This window comes from Macaca nemestrina, chromosome 15 (assembly GCF_043159975.1).
Source record: "Macaca nemestrina isolate mMacNem1 chromosome 15, mMacNem.hap1, whole genome shotgun sequence".
NCBI lineage: Eukaryota > Metazoa > Chordata > Mammalia > Primates > Cercopithecidae > Macaca > Macaca nemestrina.
The window spans coordinates 2,274,142-2,289,728 of record NC_092139.1 but is presented as its reverse complement, the minus strand read 5'-3'; the positions used below and the strand labels follow the sequence as shown (position 1 = coordinate 2,289,728).

At 60.0% G+C, this 15,587-nt stretch overlaps 1 long non-coding RNA gene across 1 annotated transcript in view; it reads right to left on the bottom strand.

Moving 5' to 3' along the window:
- Positions 1-7,132: 7,132 nt before the first annotated feature.
- LOC105470527 (uncharacterized) overlaps positions 7,133-15,587 on the bottom strand; it is an 11,369-nt gene continuing 2,914 nt past the window's right edge. Inside the window, exons 2-3 of the long non-coding RNA XR_980559.3 lie at positions 12,238-12,315; positions 7,133-7,164 (exon numbers count right to left, since the gene is read on the bottom strand). This is a non-coding gene — a long non-coding RNA (uncharacterized lncRNA). The remainder of the gene's footprint in view (positions 7,165-12,237; positions 12,316-15,587) is intronic.

The following is a 15,587-nucleotide window of genomic DNA, read 5'->3' as shown; positions in this document are numbered from 1 at the left end:
TCAACTTGATTGGATTGAAGGATGTAAAGTATTGCTCCTGGGTGTTTCTGTGAGGATGTTGCCAAAGGAGATTAACATTAGAGTCAGTGGCTGCGAAAGGCGGACCCACCCTCAATCTGGGTGGGCACCATCTAATCAGCTGCCAGCTCTGCTAGGATATAAAGCAGACAGAAAAACGTGAAAAGGCTAGACTGGCTTAGCCTCCCAGCCTGCAGCTTTCTCTGTGCTGGATGCTTTCTACCCTTGAACACTGGACTCCAAGTTCTTCGGCTTTGGGACTGGCTTTTCTTGCTCCTCAGCCTGCAGACGGCCTATTATGGGACCTTGTGATCATGTGAGTTAATACTCCTTCATAAACTCCCCTTATATATACATCTGTCCTGTGAGTTCTGTCCCTCTAGAGAACCCTGATGAATACACTGTCCCTCACCCTCACACTGGCCCTGTCCCCCTCCCACCTGCTGTGCTCAGCGCCCCTGCCTGTTCCTCCCCATGCCACGTGGAGCTCTGGACACAGGGCGATCACAGAAACTGGCCCCTTCCAACCTTTTTATCACCTCTGGGGAAACTGAGTCCTGAGGTGGGGGAGCACCGTAGCCTGGAGAGCTGCACGACTGTGAACCCCCACCCCAGAGGGAGGCTGGGAGGAACCCCTGTGTGCAGGTGCAGTGCCTAGGACAGTAGCCCCAGAGAGCTCTGGAGGAGGGGATGCCCAGCCAGTGAGAAGACGTGTGGGGGGACCTCCAGATGGGTTTCAGGGCCTGCGGCTGCTAAGTGACCTCCTGTCTGTGCCTGCTCCCCACTCCAGCTGTGAGCCCCTGACTCCCACCCTCACACTAGTCTGCTCTTCTGAAGGGCATGACTTGGGGACCCGCTGCCTGCACTCATGCTCCTGTCTCCCTCCCTTTCTCCTTCCTCTCTGCCTACCTGGAGCCAACATTGAGCCTCTAATCTGTGCCAGGCGTCCTCATGCCCCCTTTTCTCTTTGCAGGCCCTTCTTTTGCAGGAAGCCCCCCGAGCCCTCACCTGCACCCCAGAGCGCCCTCTCCTCTCTCCCAGCTCCACCCACCCTACCCCCACCAGGTTCCCAGGGGAGCCTCTCCCTGGCCCTGCCAGGTGCCCACTGTGCACCTCCTTTGGTGTGGCTGGGGATTCTTTCCCAGTGTGACCTAGGGGGGCATCTAGAGGAGCTGCCCAAGGGGAATGGGCTTCTGTGTTGGGCTTCAGAGGCTGAGTAGGAGTTTTCCTGGAAAAGGCACAGCAGCAGCAGGGGCCTGGAGGCCTGTAGGGAGAGTGGCCACTGTGCGGGGCGGGCCTCCACCCTGATGGCCTCACTGCTCCAGCCTCTCTGTTCTTTCTTCCCCAAAGTGCCAAGTTTCTTTCTCTCGTGACACAGGGGCTCCTACAGCCCTAGAGTCTATCTATCATTTCTGCAGATGGAGAAGACGGTCCGTCTCCCAAGCCTCTCCTGCTGTAGGTGGGGGCCTGAGCTTTCTGAGGTTCCCTGTAGCTCCCCGGGACCCAGGGCTTGAGTGGTGGGGCTGGCAGGTTGCGTCCGCAGTTGTGGTGGTGACAGGGAGGCCCTCCAGGCATGGACCTCGTGGTGGGCTGGGTGCTGCGGACGGACGGGGCAGAGACCTGCAGGGAAGCCCCTGTCCCCGGGCCTATGGGAGGGGAAAAGAATAAGCACGGAAACAAGGACAGATGGTGAGGAGGGCACGGCAGAAACAGCAGAGCCTCAGGGCTGACATTCGAGGGGTGATCAGGGAGGCCTCCCACAGAAGGTGATGTGGGTGCTGAGAACGGGTGATGAGGGCCCAGAGCTCCAGCCCCACCTCCAGCACAGCCCAAGCCCAGCTGCTGCACAGTAGCCACTCACGCCTGAGGCTGGGATGGAGGCGGCGGGGAGGAGGGAGCTGCTGATTCCAGGGCCCGGGGGCTTCCGGGGCCAGGCCAGCTGCGGGTGGGGCCTCTTTTCTCCCAGTGCAGCAGGCCCAGCCAGGGCCCACCTCAAAGTCCCCCAGCAGAGGAATTGGTGAGACGTGAGACCTCTAGGGGCTGCAGTCGCAAGAGAGGCCTGGAGCACGGGGGCCGTGCAACACGGGGGGGTGCTGAGCCCCTCTTGTTTGGGCAGGACAGTTGTGGGGAGTCTGGCATGGGGCTCCGGCCCAGTGGAGCATCTGGCTCCTGGGGAGAGGCTGCCTCGCAGGGCCTGATGTGACTCCCAAACCCCACAGCCCCTGGGGCCTACGGAGGGGGATGGGGGACAGCTCTCGCCAGCCTCGCTGGAAACCCCAGAGCCCCCCACTTCCTCTAGGCACAGCCAAGCTTCTGAAGGCCCAGCCAGCCCTGCTTCCCGCTGGATCCCTGGAGCTGCTCCTCCTGTTCCCTTCTTGGTGGGGTTTCCTGCGCCCTTGCCAAGGGGGTCCTGGGAAGCCCCTCGCACCTGCTGTGGCTGTGCCCGGCCCGCTCAGCACCCCCTCCAGGCAGTCTCTCTGCCTGCCCTGGAACCCTAGTGGAGACCCAGCTCCCAGGGCCCTGGAGACCACCTCCCCAAGGCCCCGGCAGTGCCTTCTTGTGTCCATACGCAGCAGGTGCCCCGTGGCTGTGGCATCAGATAGGGATCCCTGCCCTGGGCACACATGCCAGGACCCTGGGAGGGAAATCAGAAGCATCCGGAGCTCTGGAAGCGAAGCCAGGAGGGTGGGGAGACAGAACCTGCCAGAGAAGGTTGGGGACCAGAGAGCTGGCTGTCAGGAACGCCCGTGCCACGTGGGTGCGTGGGGGCGAGGCTGGCATAGGCTCAGCCCAAGGACTGACCCTGGAGCCTCCCAGGCAGGGCTGGCCTCGGGGGCCCGTGACCTTGACCCCAGGTGACCCCGTGCTGGCATCATGCTCTGCTTTCTGGGCAGGCTGCTGTAGGTGGTGAAGCCCCCAGCCCTGGAAGGGTCCCGGCAGTGCTGTGCAGGGAAGAGGACGGGGAGGTGGTGGGGGCGTCTTGCTTGGACCCAGCAGGGTGAGGGTGGATGAGACGCCCTGGGTGGCCTCAGCAGGTGGAAGGCAGGAACCTCCATGCATGGACCGAGTGCCTCTGCGCAGGTCCTCTGTGGAACCCTCCAGACGCCCCGGGAGTGTTAGTCACCAGGCCCCTATGACAAATCACTGCAAACTTGGGGCCCTCAACCACACCAGTTCCTCAGGGTACAGTTCTGGGGGTCAGAAGTTCTAAGTGAACCTTAAGGGACTAAAGTCAAAGCTGCTGTCTCTGGAGGCCCTGGGGGAGGAGTCTTCCTGCTCCTGCAGCCTCTGGGGCTCCGGCCATTCCTGGGCTTGAGGCTGCATTGCTCCAGCCCCTGCCTGTGTCTCCCATGGGGCCTTTTCTTCCTCTGTCTGTGTCAAATCTCCCTCTGCCTGTCTCTTATAAGGACTCCTGTGGTCGTATGTAGGGCCCCCCCTGGATAATTTGGGGTCATCTCTCCATCTCAAAGTCCTTAACCATCTCTGCAAAGTCCTTTCTGCCACCTAAGGTGACATACTGAAAGGTCCTAGGATTAGGATGTGGACATCTTGGGGAGCTGTTATTCTGTCTACCATGGAGGCGGTATTATTATTGCCACCCATTTTACAGATGAGAATTAGGAGGCCCCAGACAGGCCATGGCACTTGCTCAGGCACCCCCCTCAGCGGAGAGTGTTGGGTTTGGGATCTGAGCCCAGGACATCCTGAAACCAAAGCTCCTCAACCCCATCAGACCAGGGCAGAGTTGATGAGGCCACGAGACCTCTGCTGGGGACCCAAAGAGGGGAAACTGAGGCTCAGGGAAGGCAGGTAACCTAAGGTTGTCAGTTTGCCAGGGTCAGTGCAAGTGTGGGAGCCCAGGCCTCGAGCTCACTCCCCAGGTGTGTGAAATGGTTGCTCCTGTCTTCCCCCACTGTGCCTTCTCAAGGTGAAATCCTGCCTCACACAGTCCCCGCCCCCATCCCAAGCCTATTTTTAGGGCCGGACTGCAGATACAAGATGGTGGCAGGGGTCGTTTGCGACAGGAGTTTACTGAGGGCTCCTGTCTCCTGTGAGTGCCGTTGAGATGGAGATTTAAAATGGTCAGACCTCGACCTGGGCCCTGGGACAGGACACATAGCACCCCTGACGGAGGCCCTGGGAAGTCTGCAGAGCCTCAGATACCAGCCTCCTGGGTGCAAGGATGTTGGGGGCGCTGGTGGGTTGCAGTTGGAATGAACAGGTTGACATGAGCATCACAGACAGGAAAACTGAGGACACACCAGGTCTCTAGCAGGAGGGACCTGCCCCGGGACGCTGGCGCTGGCCTTGGGTGCAGATCGAGCGCCAGGATGGGGCCTGGCACTCAATTCTTCTCCTTTGAGGCTCGGGGAGATGTCAGTTGGCTTGAAAAACCGCCAGACTAAATATAGCTGTGAAACTTCCCGGAACACATTATTCCAAGTGTCCGATAATTAATGCCCAACAACACAGTCTTCCAGAAAGCTGAATCCACTCTGAATGTCCTGTGGGGTGGGCGGGGGCGTTATCGGGAGGAGGCATGTGGGGTCCCTGATGGACCCTCAGAGCAGACAGATGGACGCGAGCGAGCATGTCCTCAGCCCCCTATAGTGCCAGGACTGGCTGAGGTTGGCACCCTCCTGTTGGATCAGGCCGTCCTCAGGAGGCTGTGGGTAGATGGGAGCCCAGGCCCCGGGGAAGCCATGGCTTCTTTCTGCTGCCTCCTGCAGGAAGCTCTCCTTGCCTGCCCTGGCGCCGAGGGCCCCTCACCCCACCCGGTCTGTCTGGTGAAGGCTCCTTCCCATCTTCCCAAGCGGACTAGCCCACCAAGGCCTCGTCCACCTTCCTCACCGCCTGCCGCAGAGGGATGTTTGCTGAGCACGTGTGGGTGACAGATGGAGGCTTCTAGAGGGAGGGGTACAGACAGAGGTTCCCTCGGCTCTGGCCCCTGTGGCCTCCCTGCTCCTCCCAGCCCCGGCCCGGGCTCCCAGCAGCTCCCGTGGAGCGGGCGGTCCCTGGACTCACCCTGGACTCACCTGGCACCCAGGAAGGTGATCACTCCAAAGGCTCCCAGAGGCCATTTACCTTCCCCAGGCTGTTTCCTCACAGGTAGGGGCGAGGCTGCCCACAGCTTAGCTCGGTTTGCAGAGGAGAAAGAAACAGCCCCAGCCCCTGGCTGCTGGCGTCTCCCGGCTGCTCCTGAGTCCGGCCCTTTGAGCCTTGCGCCCCCTCCTCTTCCCACCCACTGCCTCTTGTAGGGAGGGCTGGGTGACCCGTGTGTCTCCACCTGGCCCTGTCCCATGGGTCAGCAGTGGCGATTTCCGTACAGGGCGCCGGGTGTGTGGACACAGGTGGGGTCCAGCGCAGGGCCGGTGGCCTCAGCACCTCCGCAGGGCTTTCCTGGCTTTCTGGGAGCTGGCCTGCCTCTGTCACCTGGGCTCTCAGGAGGTCCCTGGATGGTGGCCTCGCGGAGGTGCAGTGGTCAGGGAGGCTGCCTGGGGAGTGGAGGACCGGGCTTGCGGGGCTTCCGCTGAGTGGCCTATTTCCACCCCCGCAGGGCCAGACCCAGGGAGACCCTGGTCCGCCCTCGCTGTCTGAGCAGCCATGCCCAGGGCCTGTGCGTCCTCCACCTGAGCCCCTTTCCCGGGCCCGGACCCTGCTGGGTGGGTTGGGAGGGATGGGGGTTGCGGGGTGGGGGTGGGGTTCCGGCAGGCGACGCAGGACCCTCCTGGATGGGTTGGGGGGGTGCGGGGTGAGGGCGGACAGGCGATGCGCGCCCCCTGGTGGCCTTGAGGGGCACTTCTCTGGGACCTGGGTCTGCGAGGGTCTCCAGGAGGTGCCGGGCGTTCGGGACCCAGCCAGCACCAGGGCTTTAGGCCCCCGGACCCAGTGTGACTCCAGCTTGTTGCAAACAGACTGAATCTCCTCTCCCAGGGCCACCAGCACCTGAGCGTGTACAGAGCATGGATGGGCCTCGAAACTCTCATTTCTTGTTGTTGGCATGGGTGGATGTTGGTGATGGGTGGGTGTTGGGGTGGGTGGGTGTTGGCAATGGGTGGGTGTCGAGGTGGGTGGTGTTGGCATGGGTCCATGTTGGGGTGGGTGGGTGTTGGCGTGGGTCCGTGTTGGTGTGGGTCCGTGTTGGCGTGTGTGGGTGTGGGGTGGTGGGTGCTGGGGTAGGTCCGTGTTGGTGTGGGTCCGTGTTGGCGTGTGTGGGTGTGGGGTGGTGGGTGCTGGGGTAGGTCTGTGTTGACAATGGGTGGGTGTTGGGGTGGGTGGGTGTTGGCGATGGGTAAGTGTTGGGGTGGGTGGGTGTTGGGGTGAGTGGCTGTTGGGGTAGGTCAGTGTTGGGGTGGGTCAGTGTTGGGGTGGGTGGGTGTTGGCGATGGGTGGGTGTTGGGGTGGGTGGGTGTTGGGGTGAGTGGCTGTTGGGGTGGGTCAGTGTTGGGGTGGGTGAGTGTTGGGATGGGTCAGTATTGGGATAGCTTCTGGAGGGTGGGGGCAACCGGGACCTGCCTTGGCTGACCCCTCCCTGGACCCCGACAGGCTGAGAGAGGTGGGCTTGGCAGGCAGCGGGCGGCAGAGGAGAGCGGTCCGGGAAGCGAGGCCGGGGAGACAGGGAAGGAGAGAGACGGCTGCACTGTCATTACCAGTCAGTCACCAAGAGTTTCCAGGGAGGGAAGGCATCTCTTTATGGCAGCAAAGGTGCCAGGAAGGTGGGCTGGGGTCTTCCAGCAGCTGAGAGCCGCCCTGGGGAAGGGCGGGGCAGGAGCGAGGGGGGTCCTTGGTCTCGGCATGGGGCAGGGACCCCCTATGTGGGAGCAAGGGGCACATCCCAGTCCTCTCCGTCCTCTGCCTTGTCAAGCAGGAAGCTTTCTTGGGGCCGTGGGTCCCTAATGCTTTTCTAAGCCCAGCTCAGGTCCTGGGGACCAAGGAGCCACAGGCTGGGATGGGCGAGCCTCTGTGGGAAGTTCCTGGTTTATTTCTGTGGTCGCTGTGCAGGTCGAGAGCGACGCTGCTTTGCCTGTTGTGGCCACCATGGTGGGTTCCTTTAGAAAGAGATTTATTTAAGGACATTAAAGAAACTGAGCGGCAGCTGCCTCCGAGAACCTGGCGCCGGGAGGTCTCGTCTTCCTGGGGTTGCACCTGTTCAAACAGAGACAGAGAAGAAACAGGAAGAACTGATCGTGCACAATAGATTACCCCAAGTTAAAGGTACGAGGATCTAGAGGAGCGTTCCGTGAGCCCCTCACGGCGTGTTCAGCTCTGTCCCGCATCACCGAGCCAGGCCAGGAACCGAAATCTGGATGTGGGCTGACGCTTAACCTGGACAGTTGTCCCCTTAGCGTAGAAGACAGCAGCGCACCCTCCACTTTGGCCAGACACCGTGGCCAGCTCGGAGCCCCAGCAGCTCCACTCACAAGGTGCTTGGGAAAATAAACTTAGGCGTCTCCATTCATAACTCAGCATCGTGATTGCGCGTCTGTGGGAGAAACCTTATTCCTGCAACGGCTGTGTGTGTGTGATGGGCCGGAACCTGGAGGAGTCAGGAGCTCAGACTCAAGTGAAGCTCAAGAACAAGGAGGGTCACAGCCGCATCGACCGCCCCACCCCCAGGCGGTCATAATCCAGAGCGTGGGCCCAGGGCTGCCCCTGCCAATCGGTCCCCAGAGAAAATGCCCGGTGTGTGTGGCACTTCACCACCAGGGGGAGCCCGAGGCCACGTCCAACGTGGGTGTGCGGGAGGGCGGGGGAGGGTGTGAGCCAGCGTGTCTGTGTCCATGCGTGTGAGGGTGTGTGCAGGCGTGTCTTATTGTATATGTGTGGGTGTCTCTGTGAGCATGTGTGCATGTGAGGGTGTGTGCAGGCGTGTCTTACTGTATACGTGCAGGTGTGAGGGTGTGAGCATGTCTGTGCATGTGAGGATGTGTCCATGCGTGTGAGGGCGTGTGCAGGGGTGTATATGTATGAGTGTGAGGGTATATTTGTGTCTTACTGTATATGTGTGAGTGAGGGGGTGAGCCAGCATGTCTGTGTGTCCACGCGTGTGAAGGTGTGTGCAGGCATGTCTTACTGTGTATGTGTGGGTGTGAGGGTGTCTCTGTGAGCATGTGTCCACGCGGATGTCCATACGTGTGGGGTGTGTGCAGGCATTGCCTCCTGCACTAGTGTGGGTGAGAGTGTGCGTGTACTGCTAGTGTGGGTGTTCTTGTGTGTGGGTGTGTCTGTGTGTACTGCTAGTGTGTTCGTGCGTGCGGGTGTGTGTCTGCGTGTACTGCAAGTGTGGGTGTTCATGTGTGCGAGTGTGTGCGTGTACCGCTAGTGTGGGTGTTCGTGTGTGCGAGCATGTGTCTGCGTGTACCGCTAGTGTGGGTGTTCGTGTGTGGGAGCGTGTGTCTGCGTGTACCGCTAGTGTGGGTGTTCGTGTGTGCGAGCGTGTGTCTGCGTGTACCGCTAGTGTGGGTGTTCGTGTGTGCGAGCGTGTGTCTGCGTGTACCGCTAGTGTGGGTGTTTGTGTGTGCGGGTGAGTGTGTGTCTGCATGTACTGCTAATGTGAGTGTGTGTGGGTGAGCGTGTGTCTGCGTGTACCGCTAGTGTGAGGGTGTTCATGCGTGCGGGTGAGCGTGTGTCTGCGTGTACCGCTAGTGTGGGGGTGTTCGTGCATGCGGGTGAGCGTGTGTCTGCGTGTACCGCTAGTGTGGGTGTTCGTGTGTGGGAGCGTGTGTCTGCGTGTACCGCTAGTGTGGGTGTTTGTGTGTGCGAGCGTGTGTCTGCGTGTACCGCTAGTGTGGGTGTTTGTGTGTGCTGGTGTGTGTCTGCGTGTACCGCTAGTGTGGGTGTTCGTGTGTGCGGGTGAGTGTGTGTCTGCGTGTACTGCTAGTGTGGGTGTTCATGTGTGCGGGTGTGTGTCTGTGTGTACTGCTAATGTGAGTGTGTGTGGGTGAGCGTGTGTCTGCGTGTACCGCTAGTGTGAGGGTGTTCCTGTGTGCGGGTGAGCGTGTGTCTGCGTGTACCGCTAGTGTGGGTGTTTGTGTGTGCTGGTGTGTGTCTGCATGTACCGCTAGTGTGGGGGTGTTTGTGGGTGCGGGTGAGCATGTGTCTGCGTGTACCGCTAGTGTGGGGGTGTTCGTGCGTGCGGGTGAGCGTGTGTCTGCGTGTACCGCTAGTGTGGGTGTTTGTGTGTGCTGGTGTGTGTCTGCGTGTACCGCTAGTGTGGGTGTTTGTGTGTGCGGGTGAGTGTGTGTCTGCGTGTACTGCTAGTGTGGGTGTTCATGTGTGCGGGTGTGTGTCTGCGTGTACTGCTAATGTGAGTGTGTGTGGGTGAGCATGTGTCTGCGTGTACCACTAGGGTGAGGGTGTTCGTGCATGCAGGTGAGCGTGTGTCTGCATGTACCGCTAGTGTGGGGGTGTTCGTGCGTGCGGGTGAGCATGTGTCTGTGTGTACTGCTAGTGTGGGGGTGTTCATGCGTGTGGGTGAGCGTGTGTCTGCGTGTACCGCTAGTGTGGGTGTTTGTGTGTGCTGGTGTGTGTTTGCGTCTACCGCTAGTGTGGGGGTGTTTGTGGGTGCGGGTGAGCGTGTGTCTGCGTGTACCGCTAGTGTGGGGGTGTTCGTGTGTGCGGGTGAGCGTGTGTCTGCGTGTACCGCTAGTGTGGGTGTTTGTGTGTGCTGGTGTGTGTCTGCGTGTACCGCTAGTGTGGGTGTTTGTGTGTGCGGGTGAGCATGTGTCTGCGTGTACTGCCATGGATTGGGAGCCGTGGATGCCACGCAAGCCCAGAAGCCCCAGCTCTCCGAGGAGCTGGTCTGTGACGGCGGCATCTCAGGCGGCTTGGCTGTAGTGGGGACCCCCCAGCAGGCTCCAGGACCGGGGTCTTCTCTTTGGCTCCAGGTGACCCCAGCAGACTGGCCCTGCACCTGGCCCTGTGTTGACACCTCCAGAGGGTTTGTGAGCAGAGATGGGGGCACCTGTGAAGTCAAGGGTGGTCTGTGTGTGGCAGCGCAGCGGGACCTTGGGCCCATGGGCAGCCTGTGGCTCTGAGGATGGCTGTGAGTACTTGGCAATGACACTGTCAGTTAAGCCTGTGCCCGGCAGGGCTGAGATCTCCCAGCGTGTGGCCTGGACCCCTCACCACCCCGAGTGTGGACTCTGATGTGGTCTGGCTCTGTGTCCCCACCCAAATCTCGTCTTGAGTTGTAATCTGAATGGAATCCCCATGTGTTGGTTGGCAGAGGGACCTCGTGGGAGGTGATTCGATCATGGGGGCGGCTCCCCCACACTGCTCTCATGACAGTGAATGAGTCTCATGCGATCTGACAGTCTCATAAGGGCTTTTCCCCCTTTTGCTCTGTGCTCATTGTTTCTCCTGTCACCCTGTGAAGAGGTGCCTTCCGTCATGATTGTAAGTTTCCTGGGGCTCTCCCAGCCAGGTGAAACTGTGAGTCAATCAAACCTCTTTTCTTTATAAATTACCCAGTTGAGTATTTCTTCATAGCAGTGTGAGAGCGGACTCGTAAAGACCCACTTCGCAGATGCACCCAGACTCAGACCCTGAGGTGGGGCTAGGTGGCCGCAGGCTGCTCAGGGATCTCAAGTGAGTGTAGTGGGCTAGGCCACCCACGGTTCTGCTGCCCATTCCATCCCCCGCCTGGGTGTAGGTCTTGGTGTGTGGGGTGGGATTGAGACAGGGGCAGTGCCCTGGGCTGGCCTGCTAGGGGTGGCCCAGCCAGGAGGCTCCCAGCAGGGTCGTCTCTGGGGAGCTAGGTCATGGCGGGTGGGGACGTGAGGGTCGGGGGAAGGGCCCAGCTCCCTGACAGCTCCTGGGGCTCTGTGGCAGGGAGAGCAGGTCTGCTGGGGGCAGCTCATGCCTCTGGGACACAGCCTTGCCCTGACCTATGGGCTCAGCCGAGGGCCGGGTGGGGCTCCCACAGAGCAGTGGGTCTTGGGCCTCAGCTCTTCCCAGGTGGAAGCCCCTCGAGCAGATGAGAGGGGCTGCAAGCTCCTATGCACTGGCTCCCCACGTCCCTGCTCCTCCTCTTCCTGGTCACCCCTGCCAGACCCCTCCTCTGGGGCTTGACCTCGCCCTGCTCCCCACCTCCCGGCCTGTGAGCAGCCTTGGCCCAGAGCTGCCCTTCCTGATCATGGTCGGGACCCCAGATGTCTGCCCCTCTGTTGGCCTTTGCCAGCGGCTGCTCAACCTGCGAGGAGTGCAGGGAGCCGCTGGCCCCGCTCCTTGGATCTGATCGTGGGCAGGGGAAGCAAACCGCCCCCGAGAAGGGCTGCCCCACAGACACTGTACGCCGCCCCACAGACACTGCACACCGCCCCACAGACACTGCACACCACCCCCGAGAAGGGCTGCCCCACAGACACTGCAGAAGTGCCTGGGCCCCAGGACAGACCCTCTGTTGGGTGCAAGGGACGAGGATGGCTGTCCCCACATGTCTCCTGGAGAACCTTCGGTGGGAATCCTTTTAAGGGAAAATATTCAAAACTACTAAGCTCTCCAAGCTGTGGAGGGCAATTCTCCGACTCCCTGCCCAGCGCTGCCACCGTCCTGTAGCCGGGGTGGATGGGGTGCCCAGCGCTGCCACCGTCCTGTAGCCGGGGTGGATGGGGTGCCCAGCACTGCCACCGTCCTGTAGCTGGGGTGGATGGGGTGCCCTGGCTGCCACAGTCCTGTAGCTGGGGTGGATGGGGTGCCCAGCGCTGCCACAATCCTGTAGCTGGGGTGGATGGGGTGCCCTGGCTGCCTCCCCTAGCCCCTGACAAGCCGGTCATCTGGCCTTGGCAGGTGACCCCTCCTTAGCAGTGTGGGAAGCCTGCATTCTTGACACCGCCAAGGTGAATTTGCACCTAGAGGTCCCTCAGGACTTCGTCAATGAGCGTGCTCCTGCCTCAGGACTCTGCATATGCTCCTCCCTGCGATGCCCCGACTCCAATGTCCTGGTTCTCCTCATCTCCTCCCTCAGCTCTGTGCTCCAACGCCACCTTATCAGAGACCCCCCAAGCTGTGGATGGGGGCTGTGACCTTAGAGCCCCAAGTGGGCAGCATGCCCTTATCAGCAGGCCCCTGGCTTCCCCAGCCTCTGACCCCTCTGATACCAAAGGCGTCAGGCGTCAGGCAGGAGACACAGACAGCAGGAGCCAGGACAGAGTGGGGAGGGGAAGGGGAGGCTGGTGGGGGCTGCGTCTCGTCTGCTCGCTCCTGGCCCAGGCTTACCAGTGGTGGCCTGACTGTGACAGGCTGGATCTGGCAGCTGGAGGGGTTGAGCATCCTCTCTGGGGAGGCGGAGAGGCCCTGTGGGAAAGGGTGAGTGGAATGTGAGGTGCCGTGGTCATCTCCCTCCCTCTTGGGCAGACAAAGCATGCACCGGCCACGCAGGCTCCAGAGCAAGCTCTTGGATGCCAGGATGGGGCTGGCAGCACCAAGGTGGGCACAAGCACGAGGGGCTGATCGCCTCTGAGAGTCCAGGGAAGGACTCCTTGTCTCCCAGGCAGGTTTGTGTCATGGGGATGCTCCCCACATGACACTCACTGCCGGCATCGTGTGAAAGGGAGGGGGCACCTGCACTTTGCTTTGTCAGTCTCTTGTCTTATTCCTGTCCTTAAGGCATCCTGACCTGCTCATTTGTTCACCCTCCTCTCAGCCAGCCCACTTGCCTGCCTGGAGGGTTTGAGGTATTCTCTTGGCTCAGAGGGAGAGGTCCTTCCAGCTAGTCTTAGATTACGGAAGCTGACAGGACCCCAAAATGATCCAGCCCAGTCCCCTCATTCAGCAGATGGGGAAACAGGTAGGAGGAAAAGCATCTGCCCCTGGTCCCTCACAGCCTTTTCCTAACATCATGGTTATCACCACCACCATCATCATCACCATGATCATCACCATCATCCCCATCACCACCACCACCATCAGCACCATCACCACCATCATCACCACCACTATCTCTGTCACCATAACCATTATCACCACCACCATCATCCCCATCACCACCACCATCTCCATCACCATCACCATCACCATCATCACCACCACCATCATCATCCCCATCACCACCATCATCTCCATCACCATCACCATCATCACCACCACCATCATCACCACCATCACTAACACCATCATCATCACCATCACCATCAGCACCGTCATCCCCATCATCACCACCACTATCTCCATCACCATCACCATCATCACTATCATCATCGCCATCATCCCCATCACTACCACTGTCTCTATCACCATCATCACCATCATCCCCATCACCACCACCACCATCATCCCCATCATCACCACCACTGTGACCATCACCATCACCATCACCACTATCATCATCATCATTGCTATCATCACTGCCACCACCATCACTGCTATTACCATCATCTCTATCACCAACACTATCATCACTATCACAATCACTATCATAACCATCACCATCATCATCACCATCATTATTTTCACTATCATCATCACCACCATCTTCACCATCACCATCACCGCATCATTACCAACACCATTTTCACTATCATCATCATCATCGTCATCACCATCTTCACCATCATCACCACCATCACCATTTTCACCATCATCATCATCACTGTCTTCATCACCATCACTGCCATCATCACAACCATCATCATCATTATCTTAGCACCCACCCTCACCATGGGAAAGTGCTGTGGCCCCTTTTCTGTCCCTGTGGGCTCTGACCCTTTGCCTTTTGAATAGCAGAAGGTCAGAACAGAGCCTGGGGATTAATTCCAGGAAAAAAAAAAAAACCCTCCTCTTTACACTTTAGTTTCTGGTTCTCTCTGAAACCACCTGCCTGTGCCTTTAGAGCAGACCTCCCATTCTTCACCTTCCTGAGGTATATTTGAACTCCATGAGACACCCTCCTACAATTTCAGTTCACCTGCTGGATGATGGCTCTGTGGGCTGGGGGCTTTCTCACTCAGCAGTCACTGCCATTTACTGTTCCTTGGTGACAGATGGGGGCTTGGGCCCCTCCTCTCTGCATCCTCCACCATCACCCTCCAAGGGCATGAGGGATCTTGGACTTGGGCCTGGCCCCATCTTGGGTGGGAGTTGGTGGGTGCTCTGCTCTAAGCCAGCTGCAGGTGCACCTACTCTGGCCAGTCACAGGCCAAGGGCTAAGGAGACAGTTCCCACCCTTGAAGGTTCATGGTCCAGTGGGGTCATGGCATTGGCCCAATGACCCCAAAGGTGGTGAAGTTGGGGAAGCTGGGACTGCCTCCAGAGCTCAAGGACCACAGCAGGTGCCCAGGGATTTGAGCGAGCCCTTGTGGTTTCAAACTCAGCAGCCTTCTCGTGTGGGGGACGTCACAGACCTGCTCAATGCCCCCAAGGGCCAGGCTAGGAGCCCGCTGGAGAGTGGTGAGAGGGTGACTGTATGCCCGGGAGAGGGTGAGCCCCACCCCCCGGAGCAGGTGAGTAACTGAAAGGCTGCCCTCAGGCAGGTGGGCGCTGGGCCTGAGTGTCTCCTGCTCCTCTTCAAGGAGCGTGTGGGCCCCCCAGAGCACAGGGTGAACTCAGGCCCCTGCTGTGCTCCGTGGATGCTCGGCCACAGAGCATGCTGTGCTGGCTGCAGCTCCGCACGGGCCCTGCCAGGCTGCACGGGAACCTCTTGATGCAGTGATTCTCAGGCCAAACCTGGCCACGTTTGTGTCTGCGACTCCACACAGACGGGCCACCACTCCTGTCGTCAGCAAACTCTCTGAGGGCAAGGAGCTGCCACCTGAGTGTCACCTCCATAGCCGTGCTTCTCCTACCACACCCAGAAGAGTGCATTTGCTGTGAGCAGGGGCTGGCCGCTCATGCTCTTAGGCAGGACAGCTGTGGACTGGTCCCTGTGTCCCCAACACATGCCCTGGACATGAGGTTTGGCTCATCTCAAGGTCAGACCTGGGTCACAGGGCCTGGCTGTCCGACACGAGGCTGAATGCCAGCTCCTACTTGCCCCTCCACCTTGACCTGCCCAGTGGGGCCCCTGGGCAGGGAGACCCCGGCCCTAGGCTGACTCTGACAGCACCCCAACGTTGGGGCTGCTGGGCAGGGAGACCCCGGCCCCAGGCTGACTCTGACAGCACCCCCAACGTTGGGGCTGCTGGCAGGGAGACCCCGGCCCCAGGCTGACTCTGACAGCTCCCTGCAATGTGCCCGTGTCCATGCGGATTTGGCCTCAGGTCAGCTCTCATCAGGGACGCTCTGTCTTCAGAGAACGCAGCCCACACAGTGGCTGATCCCAAGGGTCTCAGAGACTCTCTAGATAGTACTGAATGAGGGGGCCGGTGGCCCAGGGTCTGTGGGGAGACTCCCTGACCCCAAGAGACTCCCAGTGTGTGGTGGTGTCTGCCCAGCCAGCCTCCCCTACTGCCCAGGTATAGAGCTGGGCTCCAGCCCGGCCAGCAGGAGTGCTCTAGGGCCCCAGAGGCCACTGGGCCTTGTGCCTGCCAGGCTCAGACCCTGTGGTTCAGCCAGGAGGAGCAGCCACCTGGGAGCCTTGGGCCGAGGAATAGGTGGGACAGGCCGGGATGGCAGGTGGACCTGAAATTCCA